The 14,894-nt window shown below is 52.5% G+C and overlaps 1 protein-coding gene across 10 annotated transcripts in view; it reads right to left on the bottom strand.

The window, feature by feature from the left end:
• LOC135900609 (E3 ubiquitin-protein ligase TRIM33-like) overlaps window positions 1-14,894 on the bottom strand; it is a 167,679-nt gene that overhangs the window by 103,662 nt on the left and 49,123 nt on the right. The window lies entirely within an intron of this gene.

Here is a 14,894-nt window from a genome sequence, read left to right as displayed (position 1 = left end):
CACTGTCGCGTTGGCATCGCACGCGAAGCAGCTCCCCACGCTTGCCTGGCGCTCGTCCAACAACGAAGTCGTCTCGCGGGACTCGGCGGGGGACGCAATCTATGCGCCACTTGGACGGGAACACCTCGTGGTCGTGACGGTGCCGTGCATGGACCAAGCCAGTTCGGAATTTCCGAGATGAGAAAAGCACACGAATCACGCGACTGCGATGCGCGCCAATCGGCTTTCTCAGGCTCTCCAGATATACAGGGCCGGAAGGCCCTGTATTTTGGCCAGGTGACCGAAAAGGTCCACCAGCACTCTACATACCATGCACGTCGTTCCTCATGGCTAGTGTGTCTTCATTGCACAGATGCACATTCGGGACGCGAACATCGATCAACCATTCTTGGTGTCATCCCTCATTTCCACGCGGCTTTTACGCACTGAACAACGTGGTTCAACCAGACATGAAAGAAACTCTACTCTCAGTCCCTCGCTTCGTGTGCTCCTGGTTCCACAGCAGCGTACTATAACATTCCAGCAGAAACCTTCTGAGGATGACTGTGGACGTTAATGCGAATAGCACTGAAGCAATGTCGTATTGCCACCACGGAAACGCGTTACGTATAAGGCACTTACTACAACAGGGCTCCAGACTCGCGCTTTGTTCTAGACACGCTGCGCCACCTGTCGGCGCCTCCGCGAAGTCCGCGCTTGGCGCGTGTCTGAACACACATTATTCAGATAAGACTGAATATGTTTGAGGCAGATTCGATTCCGCCTAGTCATTGAAGAGAGGCACATACCATCGGAAGGGGGGAGGGTGGGTGCGACTGTGAGGAAATACACTTTTGCAGTCCTTGCAGGGATTCTTTCTGCGCTATATGTTGCCGAATGAGAGGCCACCTCCACGTCTCTCGAGCGAGCATACTTCTTTTAGGGGGCACTTCCAGCGTCCCTACTACCAACAGGATATCTTCTGCAGACGCACAGAACGTTTTTTCCAATAAACTTTCGGCATTGCGTCGGCGTGTAAGAGCCACATTCTGCAATCATGACTTTCCACTGCAATCTCTACGGAACCGTGTTCCCATGCACATGTCTTACCGGCACACGCTCATACAACAGATCCAAGTCATAAGAGCGCCATTACGTCAACACTCGAAGAACCTTCAGTGTCGAATTCAGCGTGCAGCCACTGCAGTCTCGACGCCATCAGGCTCAGCCAGAGACGTCCAGTCATGTCCGGTAACGCCGAGTACGCTTTTTTCTGACAATCCTTAGATTCTATGCTGTTGTCGGTATTCTGAGCGATGGCACGGGGGAGGGGATCCGTCTTCGGTGCCATCAAGGTGTTCCTCACGTGCCTATCACTGAAAGCAGGGGTATGAAGATTACGGTAAACCAGCCGCTAGGGTGATGGCAACGAGGATCAATGCAGAAGGAGGCGGCAAGGCGCTGGAAACGCAATTCACCGGCCACCTCATTGCGACGATCATTCGAACTTGTCAGAGTTAATATCCCGGTCTGTCAATCAATGTCGCGAGAAGTAGGCAGAGAAAGTAAGCACGTGGCCGGAGAGATAAAGGTCATCTGAGAGTAACGCTCAGTACCTCCAGCAGCTGAAGTGCGTGTGCCGTACGAACAAGCATGGAGGTCGGATGTAGTTCCACGGGATACTCGTGACGGGGCGGGTTTCCGACCGAAGCGGCTGACGTGTAGCCGAAACTCTACCATGTTTGTCATCGAATGTAAATTCATACGCCATCGTGATTCGCCGGTGCTTCTTTCCATTTTACAAGAACTGGTTTAATCTTGCGCGAAGCGCGCACGGAGCCGCCCTGACAACTTCGAAGTTTTCCATGTAAAGCACTCCGAATGGTGCGGTGCTTCGGCCACTTAAGGAAATGGAAAAAGACGGACACAAAAGTACCGAGTCTTCTCCTGCTGATTTCGAAAACCACTGACTATATATAACTCTACTGAAAATTGCGCACTACGCTTCCCGCCTTCGGCCGGACAGTGCTCCGCTAGCTATCAACATTCGCCCGACCTTTCCTTCGTTCTTTCAAATGCCCGTAGATTATTGCTTCACCATTAACGGAAGAGAAAAAAAAAAGAGAAGCGAAGCAGTTAAGTACAAGTCAACGTTTCAAAATTATGCATCCCGCATCAAGTATCGTCCCGGTTTGTGCAGGGTACAACTGCAGGGCCATGGATTCGTAAGTCGTGAAACAAAGCTTCGAAAATCTCGAGGCGGACCACACCCATCTTCAGCAGACAGGAAAACAGATGCGAACAAAGAGAGGCCAGCGCCAGAGATGGCCGCGGATTAAGGTGTGGGAGAAGTGAATCCTTAGGAGCAGCAACCCACAGACTGCCGCCTCCAGGCCGCGAGAACATCTAAGCAGCACCGCACGAAGCGGCACTCCCAGCCGGCGTTCCACGGAACCACACCCATGGAAGGGAGCGGCCGAGAAATCTCAAAGAAAGCGCTAAAAGAAAAAGTAATGCAATTCTCTGCACAACTTTTTTATTATTTTTTATTTCTTATTTTTTTTTTTACTGTTACCGTGTTGCGCAAGCTCGAATGCACATGCAGTGAGACTGAGTACGATGAATCGGCTAATCCCAAGCTCAGTGCTTCACTCCTGAACGACCATAGTTAAGAAGGTGCGGTAGCCAATAGAGTAAAGACAACCTATTCCGCGCATGTGTGCTTCTCGGAATGCACACTAACAATCACGTGTGCGAGGGTGTAGACAGCAAGTGTCACAGCTCTTCGGTACGAATCAGAATAAGAGAAAAATGCGTTCCTCTACCCCAACGCTCGACCTTTCACGACTGGTTCATCTTCAGCATGCACGCTTCGTGTCGGGAAAGTGAGAAACCGATTGTTCGAGTCACCCTAAGAGCGGATCTGAGAAAAAATAAAGAACTCAAATCGTGCGCAAAAAATCTAGAGTTGAATATGAACCGCCCTGTTTGGGTCACTAGAAATACAAATGGAAAGATGCGTCGTTAACACGATCAACCGGGAAGGACACTGCGCCTGCTGACAAGGAAGCAAGCGCACAGCTAATTACATGAGCCCACGACATACGATGACACATGAATGCTGCTGCTCTCTGTGTATAGGACAGATAACGAATGCGAACCTTCATAGATGTTTGCAATAAAATTGATTTTTCAAAAGAGGTTAAAGGAAACAAAAACGGTCAGTCAAAGCTCCCTGATACACAAAATGCCATGGAATCACTAGACAACTCGTAAAAAGCCGAAGTCACTGCAGCGCTATGCACTACAACACAAATCAGATGGGCGGAACCACACATCTTCAAAAGCTTTAACTCCTACATCTGACAAGGGACACTAACCCATGTATTCAGAACTTGGAGCCCACGTTCGCCTTGCTCAAGATGACGCCGGGCGTGAACGTGGCCCTAGATGCGCACCGTTTTTCCTTGGGCATTGTAGGGGTTGAAGGGACGGGACGTCGGGATGGAAACCACAACTTGGGAGGGATTTATTCTACATTATGTACAAGAGAGGTGAGCGACAAGTAACAGGCGTACTGTCATTACGGGCCAGCAGCAACTCGGACGCTGCGGCCCGCGGCAAGAGGTTCGAGAGAGTTGAAACAGGGAATCAGGGCATGTCCCAGAATCCTCAGGTCTCTCTGGAAGGCTTCTTATAAGCCCTTCGAGCACTGCAAGTCACGTCATGTTTGACCAATGGGAGAGTCCACTCCGATGACGCCACTTGCAGCCAATGGTAGGCGCCCGTGTCGCGTGGCACACCTGTCGGGGCTCTCTGCGGTCTTGCCACGCAGACTGGCAATCCACTTGTAGGCTGGAGAAGGAGCGGGGGGCGCTCGTGCACCTGCTTCATTGTCGGATGCCCACCTGCTAACCCCGGCGGCGCACAAACTTGTTGGCACGTAAACTTGTTGCCTCAAACTTGTTTGCTCGGCCGCTTCTCTGGAATGCGCTTTCCTGCTTTTGCATTCCTCAATTAGCTGTGCTGCAATCCGATGTGGTCTGGGGAACTCGAAGTAATCGCAGGAACCAGCTCCATATCTAACAGCTCGTCCTCGCCCCGATTGTTCTGAATGGCCGGTGAACTCAATTCGCTGGCCATGAGGAACGCTGAAAGGAGCTGCAGGGTACTGGGGTCGAGCCTCGTTTGACAACCCTCGGGATCCTGGGCCCTGGAGAACAAACGTCAAACAAACAAAACAACACAGCGCTGCCCCACGTGTAAGCGCAGGCTCTTCGCCCCTGACTCGCCAGGCTATTACTGCGTCAAAATGAACCCTGATCTCTTAGTTCCCCAATTTTGACAACAGTTCCAACCACCCTTCCAAACAGCTATCCATTTCTCCTCGATTGCCGACAAGACCAGAGTACTATTGTTGTTGCAAAACAAAAGGGTCGTTGACGATGCAAACAACAAAATGAAAACAGCCGAACATAACTTAAGTGGCCTAACCACACGAACAGCATGTTTCCAATCTATCGCAGTGGCGTACTTATCGCACGTAATGGTGCCACTGAACAATCTGGTCAACTTCACAAGTACGTAATCACAAGTGCACCAGCCTTGTGGTCACTAAACAGAACGCGTACTTGCGTTGTAGGCAAACTTTTCATTTACGCTTACTCACGTTTCTTTCCCTGAAGGTCCTACAGGACACGTGACGTAAACGAACAATTAAACTTGCGGGACTTACACACTCCGCAGAACCCTTAAAATGATGCGTCTCTTAATAACTCGTTCCACGCATACTTATCAGAGAAGTCAGAATACGGCTGCCCTATACACACACGAGCAATCCACTCATAAATCTGCTTCCTTCCGTCCACACAGGACATGCGCTAATGGAACTAAGAACGCTTCCCAGTGCAAACCATGCACTCACTCAAATCTACGCGCTTAACCTTACAAAATTCAAAAACGCTTAAAAAGAAAAGGTTAAATAACACACGCGCTTTACGATAGGCCTCTCAACAATAACCTTGACCCTCAGGTTACTCAAACACACAAAAAAAAGCCTATCTACTTATTAATGAGCATCTCGCGAGACTACACGTTTACTTAAAACGCATCTTTCAAATCTCGAGCTTCTCAAACGAAAACACAAAGCTCAAACCTTACACCTTGAAAGAAATCCTAGTCTCAAATCGCGAAAACTTTCCGATGCTCAAAAATAAAACAAAATAAAAAACACACTTCATTTCTACGGAAGGGCTCTTGGCCTCCCTTTGCAAACGCTTACGTCTGACTCATACTTTGAGTCTAACCCGGGGTGGACGTGGTCTGAAAGCTACTCTGGCTGCCGAGAGACAACAAAAGGGCTGATTCACTATCAGCTCCCCCAAGACGTTACGGTCTCCTGCCAATTTGCGTCCTCCCGCCCCGCTTTCAACAGGACCTCGACTGACCGCGTCGCTACTCCCCACCTGGTCTCGTCCTGCCACCTCGCGTTTCTTCGAACTGCACGCTGAGCTATGAAAAGAACTACGGAACGACGAGGAGCTTAGCTGCCTCGTGCCCTTTGTCCGCGTCCGTACAGAACATTCTTCGCGGTCCCCCTTTGACCGGTGGCTCGAACTTTTTGGATGCGTCAACATCGTCCTTGACGACCGCACCTTTTTCCTCGCGCCCTGCCCATTTGGGTTTCTCGCCATCTTTGGCGGCGCTACATTAATTACCGACTTTCGGTCTTTAACGCGCTTCTTTTTACGGCGCTTTCTCTTCGCACTCACTTTCATGTCGCCTCGTGCTTCGTGCTGGCCGGTACACATTTCGTCGGCCCGGATCGGTCTCTTACCCGCACAGTCTGAGTGATTCTCACTTAAATCTACTCTCTCTCTGCCTCGACTGGCGGACAGCTCAACCGACTCTGGCACAATGCAGCAGGCTTTACTCGAGTAAGACAACTCGCACTCTTGCGAACTGCCCTCTACTACATTGCCCAGCTCACGCTGTGAATCGGCACACAGCCCGTCGGTATCGATCGCTGTCTCACGCGCACAGTCCGAATGATTAATAACGGAATCATCCCTATCTAGGCTATCTAGACTGGCGGAGAGCCGCACCGATCCCTGAACAATGCAGTTGTATTCTCTTGAGCTACGCAGCTCGCAATCCTGAGAATTACCCTCAACTGCACCGCTCAGCTCGCACTTCACTTCTGCACGCACATCTGGCTCTACATGGGTGCCCGCGTCTGTCGCGTCAACAGTACCCTTTTCCTCGCTAGCAACCTCGCTAACCTTACCAGCGACGCACACACTCGGTAACTGTGCCAATTTGTTCGCAGCTGGCCTAGCTGTCTCCACAGTCATCTGTTGGCACAGCACCTCGTCGCTCTCCTTGCGGCCTTTAACGGCCTCTGTTGCCACTAAGGCATCGTTAGCAGCTAGCTTTTTCCCTTCACTTATCAATCGGCAGCCAATCTCACAGGCACTAATCTTTTCCTCGGCTTTTGGCGAAAATATGCTAAACACTTCCACATTCTTTCGCTCTGTACTTCCTACAGACTTCTCAGACAGCCGTTGTCTCTGTGCCAATAACTGATCACAATCCTGTATCTCTTTGATCAGTGCTGCCTTCTCTCTCTCATACTTTTCCTCTCGCTCACGTTCGCGTTCATTCTCACGTACGTGACGCTCACACCTAAGAGTAAGTTCTTGAAGCTCCTGCTTCCGTTCATTCTCGCGTTCTTCACGCTGACGCTCACTCCTAAGCTCACGACGCTCTCGCAAACGTACACGACGTACACGCTCCCGTGGCTCCTGTATCACCTCCCATGCAAGCTCAATGCTTTTGCCATCATTGCCACTATCATTAATCGCCTTTATGATAGCTGGCGTTTTCATCCGTTCGTCCGCCTCAACTCCCAAATCGTCGCACACCAACAACAAATCCAACCTCGTCAACCTTCTAAGATCCATGGCAGCTGCCCCGACAGGTGGTTAAAACTGTTTTCCTTAATTAATTTGTGCAAACACACAATGCAACAAACTCCCGATTCCCAGAACTATCAAAATTGAACACACAACCTTTGAGTCTGGCGAATCATAAGGAAAAAAACCACGCGCTCACTTACGGTTGCAGCACCCTGCCATCCGGTTCGCTCGTCCGCTGTTCCCGGTTCCTTCCGGACTCCCTGGGTCGAAGGCTCGCTCCTTCTTCGATACTCCCAGTTTCTTCGGACCTCTTTCGACGAAGGCTCACTCTTCTTCGCTCTTCCCGGTTCCTTATGATCTCTCTCGACGAAGGTTTATCCGTAGCGCTGCCACCAGCTGATGCATTCGGAGGCGATCCTACCGCTGCCAACCAGATGTAGGGGTTGTGGGACGGACTTCGCGGATGAAAACCCACAAACTTGGGAGGATTTATTCTACATTAGAGACAGGGAAGGTGAGCGACAAGTAACAGGCGTACTGTCATTACGGGCCAGCAGCAACTCGGACGCTGCGGCCCGCGGCAAGAGGTTCGAGAGAGTTGAAACAGGGAATCAGGGCATGTCCCAGAATCCTCAGGTCTCTCTGGAAGGCTTCTTATAAGCCCTTCGAGCACTGCAAGTCACGTCATGTTTGACCAATGGGAGAGTCCACTCCGATGACGCCACTTGCAGCCAATGGTAGGCGCCCGTGTCGCGTGGCACACCTGTCGGGGCTCTCTGCGGTCTTGCCACGCAGACTGGCAATCCACTTGTAGGCTGGAGAAGGAGCGGGGGGCGCTCGTGCACCTGCTTCATTGTCGGATGCCCACCTGCTAACCCCGGCGGCGCACAAACTTGTTGGCACGTAAACTTGTTGCCTCAAACTTGTTTGCTCGGCCGCTTCTCTGGAATGCGCTTTCCTGCTTTTGCATTCCTCAATTAGCTGTGCTGCAATCCGATGTGGTCTGGGGAACTCGAAGTAATCGCAGGAACCAGCTCCATATCTAACAGCATGTTTACGCTAGGCGCGATCTTGACGAAGTCAAGCAAGAAGTTCGAATTGGGGCACATTTCTGAATACGGGGTAAAACCGCCAAAAGGGTTAAGTGAGTGAGTGGCTTAGAAACACTGCAAGCTGAGGCTGTACAAGTACGCGCGCTGTTTCACGTAGTTCACCTTCATCTAGCTGTCCAATTCGAATCCTGGAGCAGACAAAGATGATGAATGGCGTTGTCATCAACGGAATTAGCGAAAGGGGCCCCACGTCCTACCGTGGTCCTTCCTACACAAGCACACATTTGGAATACGCTGCGGCATCTGGTAGGCTACCTCCTTCAGCAATAGGGAAAGCGCTCGATGTGACGTCGCTATCCAGTCTTCTTCGACCCCGGCGTGACGGCTAAGAGAACTATCAGGAAAATACGATTCGGAGCCATTTCTTGAACCTCCTGAGAACTAGAACGAAGCTTCCGGAGGTAGCAACCGAAAAACTTGCCACGGTCATCCAAGAAGAGCAATACGAGGTTCAGTGAGAACAGGCGGGACAGGGACGACGTAAAGCATCCGGGCGCTACCTGAGGAGTCTGGCGTCCTCATCCGGGAGGAGTCGGGACACTTGCACGGGTAACTTCGCATCAAGCAAGAGCAACTCCTACACGTCGTATTAACGGAGAGAAAAACAATGACTTGTCGAAATCACCTTCATGCGGTTGCGATGGCGGTATTTCCTTGCGAAAGCAGCGGTGACGAACTCCACCGCTGCTCTGGCCTAGAAACAACGGCTGAGGTCATTGTAAGGTCGTTGTGAATGTTCGGCTTGGTGAAGCTCATATGTGCATTATTTTCGTTGCTTAAGTGCGTGCTTCCCCGACTTCTCTGGGGCCCACTCTGTTTTGTGTATGTGTTTCATGGCAATGTTGTGCTGCTGGCTCGCACCCTGGCCGCTTCCAGAGAGCGCCTGCTTTGGGAAGGCGGTGGCCGGACGCTGTTCGGCGAAAAAGGGAGCGGCAGGGGTTCTGGCGCACTGGTTCTGGCGAGGGCCATAAATCGCGCAGCGAGCCGCTGTAGCGGCATCTGGAGAAGGGAGTAATTGGGGAGTGTTTTGCGACGGGCCGAGGCGCCGCGGGGGGCTCGAGCGGCGGCCACCGCTGGTGCGAGTTACGCTGCCCGGGGACATGGTCCCGCGGCTGGCTGGGGGGTGATAATGTGTGCGGCTGGGCGGGCAGTGTGAGCTGAGGCCTGAGAGACGACGGACCGTTCTCGTCAGGTGCCCGATCGGAGCGACGGACTGCTCCGAGGCCTTGCTTAGCCGCATTCGTAAATGTGAAGCCGCTTTCCTTGTTTGCTTGTAACTCCTTGTACTCCATATACTCCTTGTAACCGTAACTATCTGCCTGTAAATAAATCAGTTCGAATTATTGACATCAAGCATCGTTAGTGCCGAGATACCGAAGCAGAGAGCAGGGCATCGGCTCGGGAAGAGCCGAGAGCGAACAACAACTACAAAGAAAGAAGAACCCGGCGGAAGAAGAAGAGAAGAAAACGAAAACTTTTACTGGCGCAGCCGACAGGATATCTGTTCTCGGTAAGCCTTCGGTGGACGGCAGTGGCAGATAGGCGGTAACCGATCGGAACTCACGAAGGTGACAGAACTGCGACGACGTCACAGAACTGCGACGACTTCATCACTGTGCCTGGGTCAGGCGAAGAAACGGAAAGCGAGGCTGCTGCTCACGTGAAGGCGAGTAGCGAAGATAAGTGTCAACGGGCCAACGGACCGAGCCCGGACAGTGCGTCGACGGACTGACGCACGGGGAGCGCTCACTAATGGACTTGTGAGTGCGCATCGGACAGTGCAGCCCACTGATGGACTAGTGGCCGAACTTCATCGCCCTTTGATGCACTAGAGGAAACCCGTGGAGAGCTGCGTGGTGGTGACGACCGGAAACGGCGACTCCTTTCATCTGTCTCCAGGGGCTGGAAACAAGGTGGGTGACTTCCCTGCATAGTTCACAGAGACCACTAGCTGTAATCGAGGACTAGTGGGTGCTGATAATGAGTAGTGACGGGGAAGCTGCGGGGCCGAGTGCTGGGGTAGGGTCGGGCACAGGCGCAGACAGGCAAGAACTCGAATTTCAACATGAGACTCAGATAGCTTCAATGGAATTAGAGCGTTTAAGGCTTCAGTTGCAAATTGAGCAGCAGAGAACGCGGCAGCTTGAAATGCGAGAAAGTATAGATGACAGAGCACCAAACAGGCATCCGGAATCCCGCGAGGAGACCCTAGGGCGCTTTTCCAAAATGTTAAGAAGCCTTCTAACTCCAATCCCATCGGATCCAGAGGTACCGGTGTGGTTGGAGAGCATTGAGGGCGTCTTTCGGTCATACGGAGTGCCCGAGAGCATCAAAAGTCACCTGGTACTGCCGCTGATCGCTGGGAGGATTCGGCACATTTTTTCGAAGCTGTCGACTGACGAACTGAACAGCTACGCCAAAGTAAAGGAGACCATTTTGTCCGAGCTGAGGCTGTCGCCGGGCGATTATCTCAGACAGTTCCGGTTTGCAACACCGATGCGAGACGAGACCTGGCAGCACTTTGCGTCTAGGCTCGAGAGCTATTATGCCTTCTATACGGCGGCGCGGGGCGTAGGAGCTTTCGAAGATCTGTTTGCGCTTCAAGTCGCTGACCAAATTAAACAAACATTGAGCCAGGAAGCGTGGAGGCACGTTAAGCGTGAAGAGGGTAATGGGTGGGCAACGCCACACGAAATTGCAAAGATCATTGAAGCTTATGAAGACATCGAGGGTAAGGGGTCTGCGCGGAGGCAGGTGACAACGTCGAAAACGGCGGGAGAATACGGGCGCGCGGCGAGCACAACGAATGACGCGAGGGTTGTTGCACCTTGTGTGCCGTCGGTGAAGAAGGGAGCCGCTCCGCAGAAAACGCAGGTCGCGTGTTTTGTATGCAATGGACCGCACTTCGCGCGAAACTGCCCCAACAAAGCGGCGACCCAGGTAAAAACCGTGAACCGGGTTGGCAAAGACCGGAAATCGGAAGCGGTGCCCGGTTGTCAGCAGGCGGTGTCACTCGAAAGCAGTGAGCTTGGGCCCGCCTGCGGGTGCATATCAACCAGAAATAAGAGAGAACGCGATATACCTGCTGTAGAGTATGTCAGATTAAGGTGCGGCGATGCTTCAATTAAGGCACTGGTTGACACGGGTGCGGAGATTACGGTGCTCAGAGAAAGTGCCGTGCCCGAAAGCGCGAAACATGAGATGGGAAATGTGACGCTGGTGGCAGCTTTCGGCGCAAAAGTTGTGGCGAAGTTAGCGAGCGTTGAGCTGGGCCTGGATACGGGCGGGAGTGTCCACCTAGCTAGGGAAGTACCTGTAATCTGCGCGTTCACTGAGGAGTTAGCGACAGACGAGGCTGACTGCCTGCTCTCGGCGGAGGCATGGCACATGATTAAAGAAGCTTGTGCCGGTATTGAAAGCGTGCGAGTGATTGAGGCTGGTTTGGACCGGACCTCCGATATTTTGGGAGAGGAGGAGAGCTTAGGCGACCATGCTACGGGCGCAGATGTAAGCAAAGCCGCCAAAGTTGGCTTAGTGGTGCAGAGAGAGGCGAGCTTTGACTCGAGTAGACCGGAGCAAAATCAGGCCTTTCGGGAGGCGCAGAGAGCAGATTTGAGCCTTGTCGATGCATGGAAACAAGGTTACGCAAGCAGGCGCGACGGACTGCTTTTGCACAAGGACAAAAGTGCAGCCAGGGTCTATGAGCAGCTAGTTCTGCCTGGTGAGAAAGTAAAGGAGGTTCTGCTCCTTGCTCATGAGTCACCATGGGGTGAACACCTCGAGCGTGTTCTAATCGCAAAGCGCGAGGCAAGCTTCACAGCCAGTCTGCAGAAATACCAGGTCGCGGCGCATCATATAAAATGCCTGGGACATGTCGTAGGCTCAGGGCAACATGGTGACGACGCTGAAAAAGTTAGGGCCATCAAGGAGCTACAGAGACCACGAACAGGGCGCGAACACAGGTGCGTTTTGGGTCTCTGTTTATATTACCGAAATTATTTAAGAGATTACGCGGAAATTGCTAAACCACTAACTGAAGTGACAGGGAGAAAGGTGCCGAATCAAATCCCCTGGGGCGTGGAGGCGGACCGGGCATCTAGCGAGTTGCAGGAAGCCCTGTGTAGGGCGGCGATGTTTTTGACTCTGGGTTCCTCTGAGCCGTATTGGCTGTTCACAGATGCGTCCGCTAACGCAGCAGCCGCTTGCTTGGCTCAGATGACCGAATCGGGCGAAGAGCGGCCCATATCATTTGCAAGCCATCGCTTTAACGACACTCAGATGAGATGGGCCACAATAGAAAGGGAGGCGTTTGCCGTAATCTGGGCCCTTCGTAAATTCGACACGTGGGTTTACGGCGCCCGAATAAATATCGTGTCAGATCACAACCCCCTAACCTACTTAACTACGACGCACCCCGCGGGCGCGAAGCTTGTCCGCTGGGCGCTGGCACTACAACGGTACAACGTCACCGTCAGCCACAGAAAGGGCACGGGGCACGCGAATGCCGATGCGTTATCGCGTCTTATGAGAGCCGATTGGGTATCTGAGGAAATGTGTGGGGGGAACGAAATGCAAGAGTAGCGCCCCCGTGGTCTCTGGGGGCTGAGCCCGGGAGTCACCCGGAGAGACTATATGTGCTTTGAATGGAATGTACATACTTGGCAGTGCTTGATATTATGTCATTGCGGTGTGTTTCAGTGTTAAGGCAACGGCGCGTATATATGCCATATTCAATGCCGTGTTTTGTGTGTCATGCTGAACCTTTTTCGTGCGCCCAAGAGTGTTTTCACGTAACCAATTCGTCACTTCTAAGTTAATTTTTCCCTTATGTGGTATGGTTTCCACTTGTGTGTATGTATCATTCACGACGACACCTTGAGTTAATCGTGCATTACAACCAGTAGGATTGTAATAACGATCTTGGGTGCGGGGTGTAAGGTCGTTGTGAATGTTCGGCTTGGTGAAGCTCATATGTGCATTATTTTCGTTGCTTAAGTGCGTGCTTCCCCGACTTCTCTGGGGCCCACTCTGTTTTGTGTATGTGTTTCATGGCAATGTTGTGCTGCTGGCTCGCACCCTGGCCGCTTCCAGAGAGCGCCTGCTTTGGGAAGGCGGTGGCCGGACGCTGTTCGGCGAAAAAGGGAGCGGCAGGGGTTCTGGCGCACTGGTTCTGGCGAGGGCCATAAATCGCGCAGCGAGCCGCTGTAGCGGCATCTGGAGAAGGGAGTAATTGGGGAGTGTTTTGCGACGGGCCGAGGCGCCGCGGGGGGCTCGAGCGGCGGCCACCGCTGGTGCGAGTTACGCTGCCCGGGGACATGGTCCCGCGGCTGGCTGGGGGGTGATAATGTGTGCGGCTGGGCGGGCAGTGTGAGCTGAGGCCTGAGAGACGACGGACCGTTCTCGTCAGGTGCCCGATCGGAGCGACGGACTGCTCCGAGGCCTTGCTTAGCCGCATTCGTAAATGTGAAGCCGCTTTCCTTGTTTGCTTGTAACTCCTTGTACTCCATATACTCCTTGTAACCGTAACTATCTGCCTGTAAATAAATCAGTTCGAATTATTGACATCAAGCATCGTTAGTGCCGAGATACCGAAGCAGAGAGCAGGGCATCGGCTCGGGAAGAGCCGAGAGCGAACAACAACTACAAAGAAAGAAGAACCCGGCGGAAGAAGAAGAGAAGAAAACGAAAACTTTACTGTCATCATCAAGGAAGATACGGCTAACGACGCGGTGCTTTGGAGACGCTTGCTTCTTCGGGTGGGTTGCGAATGGATAGCCGAAATGCACGGCGAAGTACCAGACACCCTTGCAATAAACGCTCCATGACGTGTACAGACGAGCGCGCGTCGCCAAACCGGTGACTCACCGACAAGTCAATGTCAACCGTTCCTCTCACAGTGCGGACGTTGCTAGAAGGGGGGACGAAACGGATGACAAGCTCCCGGTGGATGCGGCTTGATATACTCTGCGTAGCGAACCTCGGCTATTTGCCATCTCAAACAGCGATGGGCGCGGGGCTGCAGTTTTTATCGCGATAGCAATTGTACGTACGCAGGGTAGCCAACCGGAGATAATCTCTGGTTAGCCTCCCTGTCTCTCCTTTGCCTCTCTCTCTCTCTCTCGAGGCCAATTCGCGCCGTTGGCGCCGCCACCGGGACGTCCTGCCATCGACGGCGCATGCGCGGCCCTAGAGTGGAAGACCTCCAGAGACGTGCAGTGTGCTAAAGGTGCTAAAGAGCGATAAGGTCTTATAATGATGGGAGCAATTACGATAAAGTTGATAAGGACTAATAAGGGTCAGATCGAATCCGATAAGGTTCACAACTGATAAGGGCTGATGAATGTACGATCTTTCACGCTGGTTATATCACTAAGGTTGATAACGACCGATACGGGTCGGACCGAGCCCGACAAGGTATAAGGGCTGATGAGAGTCGCACTTAGTCCGATAAGGGCTGATAAGTGTTTATACTGGTTGCATCAAGTTTGATATGATTACGAATGACACCGGGCTGCATGGAGGTGAGCAAAAGGCGCAATGCTTACGCATAACTCCAGTTTCTGCTTGATTTTTTTTTTTTGCGGGGGGGGGGGGGGGGGCGGGGGAGGGCGACTACGGTTACATGGGCCGGCGGTAATCTCGTGCCGTCTTGCGCGCCGCTTATCCGGCCAGTATTCAAAGGCACCTTCAGCGCAACGCTAAATTATGCTATCGCTTTCAGTGCTTCGCCTTCAGGCGAAGCTGCCAATTTTTTGGACATGTAGAACGGCCGCCAACCAGATATATGTGGCACTTCACGCAGAAAAGCAGTTATCTGCCAGGACCACCACGTTCAGGCACTTCATGTTTGTTGCACGCCGTGAAACTGCACGCCTGCAACGACACG

This window comes from Dermacentor albipictus, chromosome 3, assembly GCF_038994185.2.
Source record: "Dermacentor albipictus isolate Rhodes 1998 colony chromosome 3, USDA_Dalb.pri_finalv2, whole genome shotgun sequence".
Taxonomy (NCBI): domain Eukaryota; kingdom Metazoa; phylum Arthropoda; class Arachnida; order Ixodida; family Ixodidae; genus Dermacentor; species Dermacentor albipictus.
The sequence above is the reverse complement of the archived record's forward strand: the minus strand, read 5'-3'. Positions and strand labels throughout refer to the sequence as shown.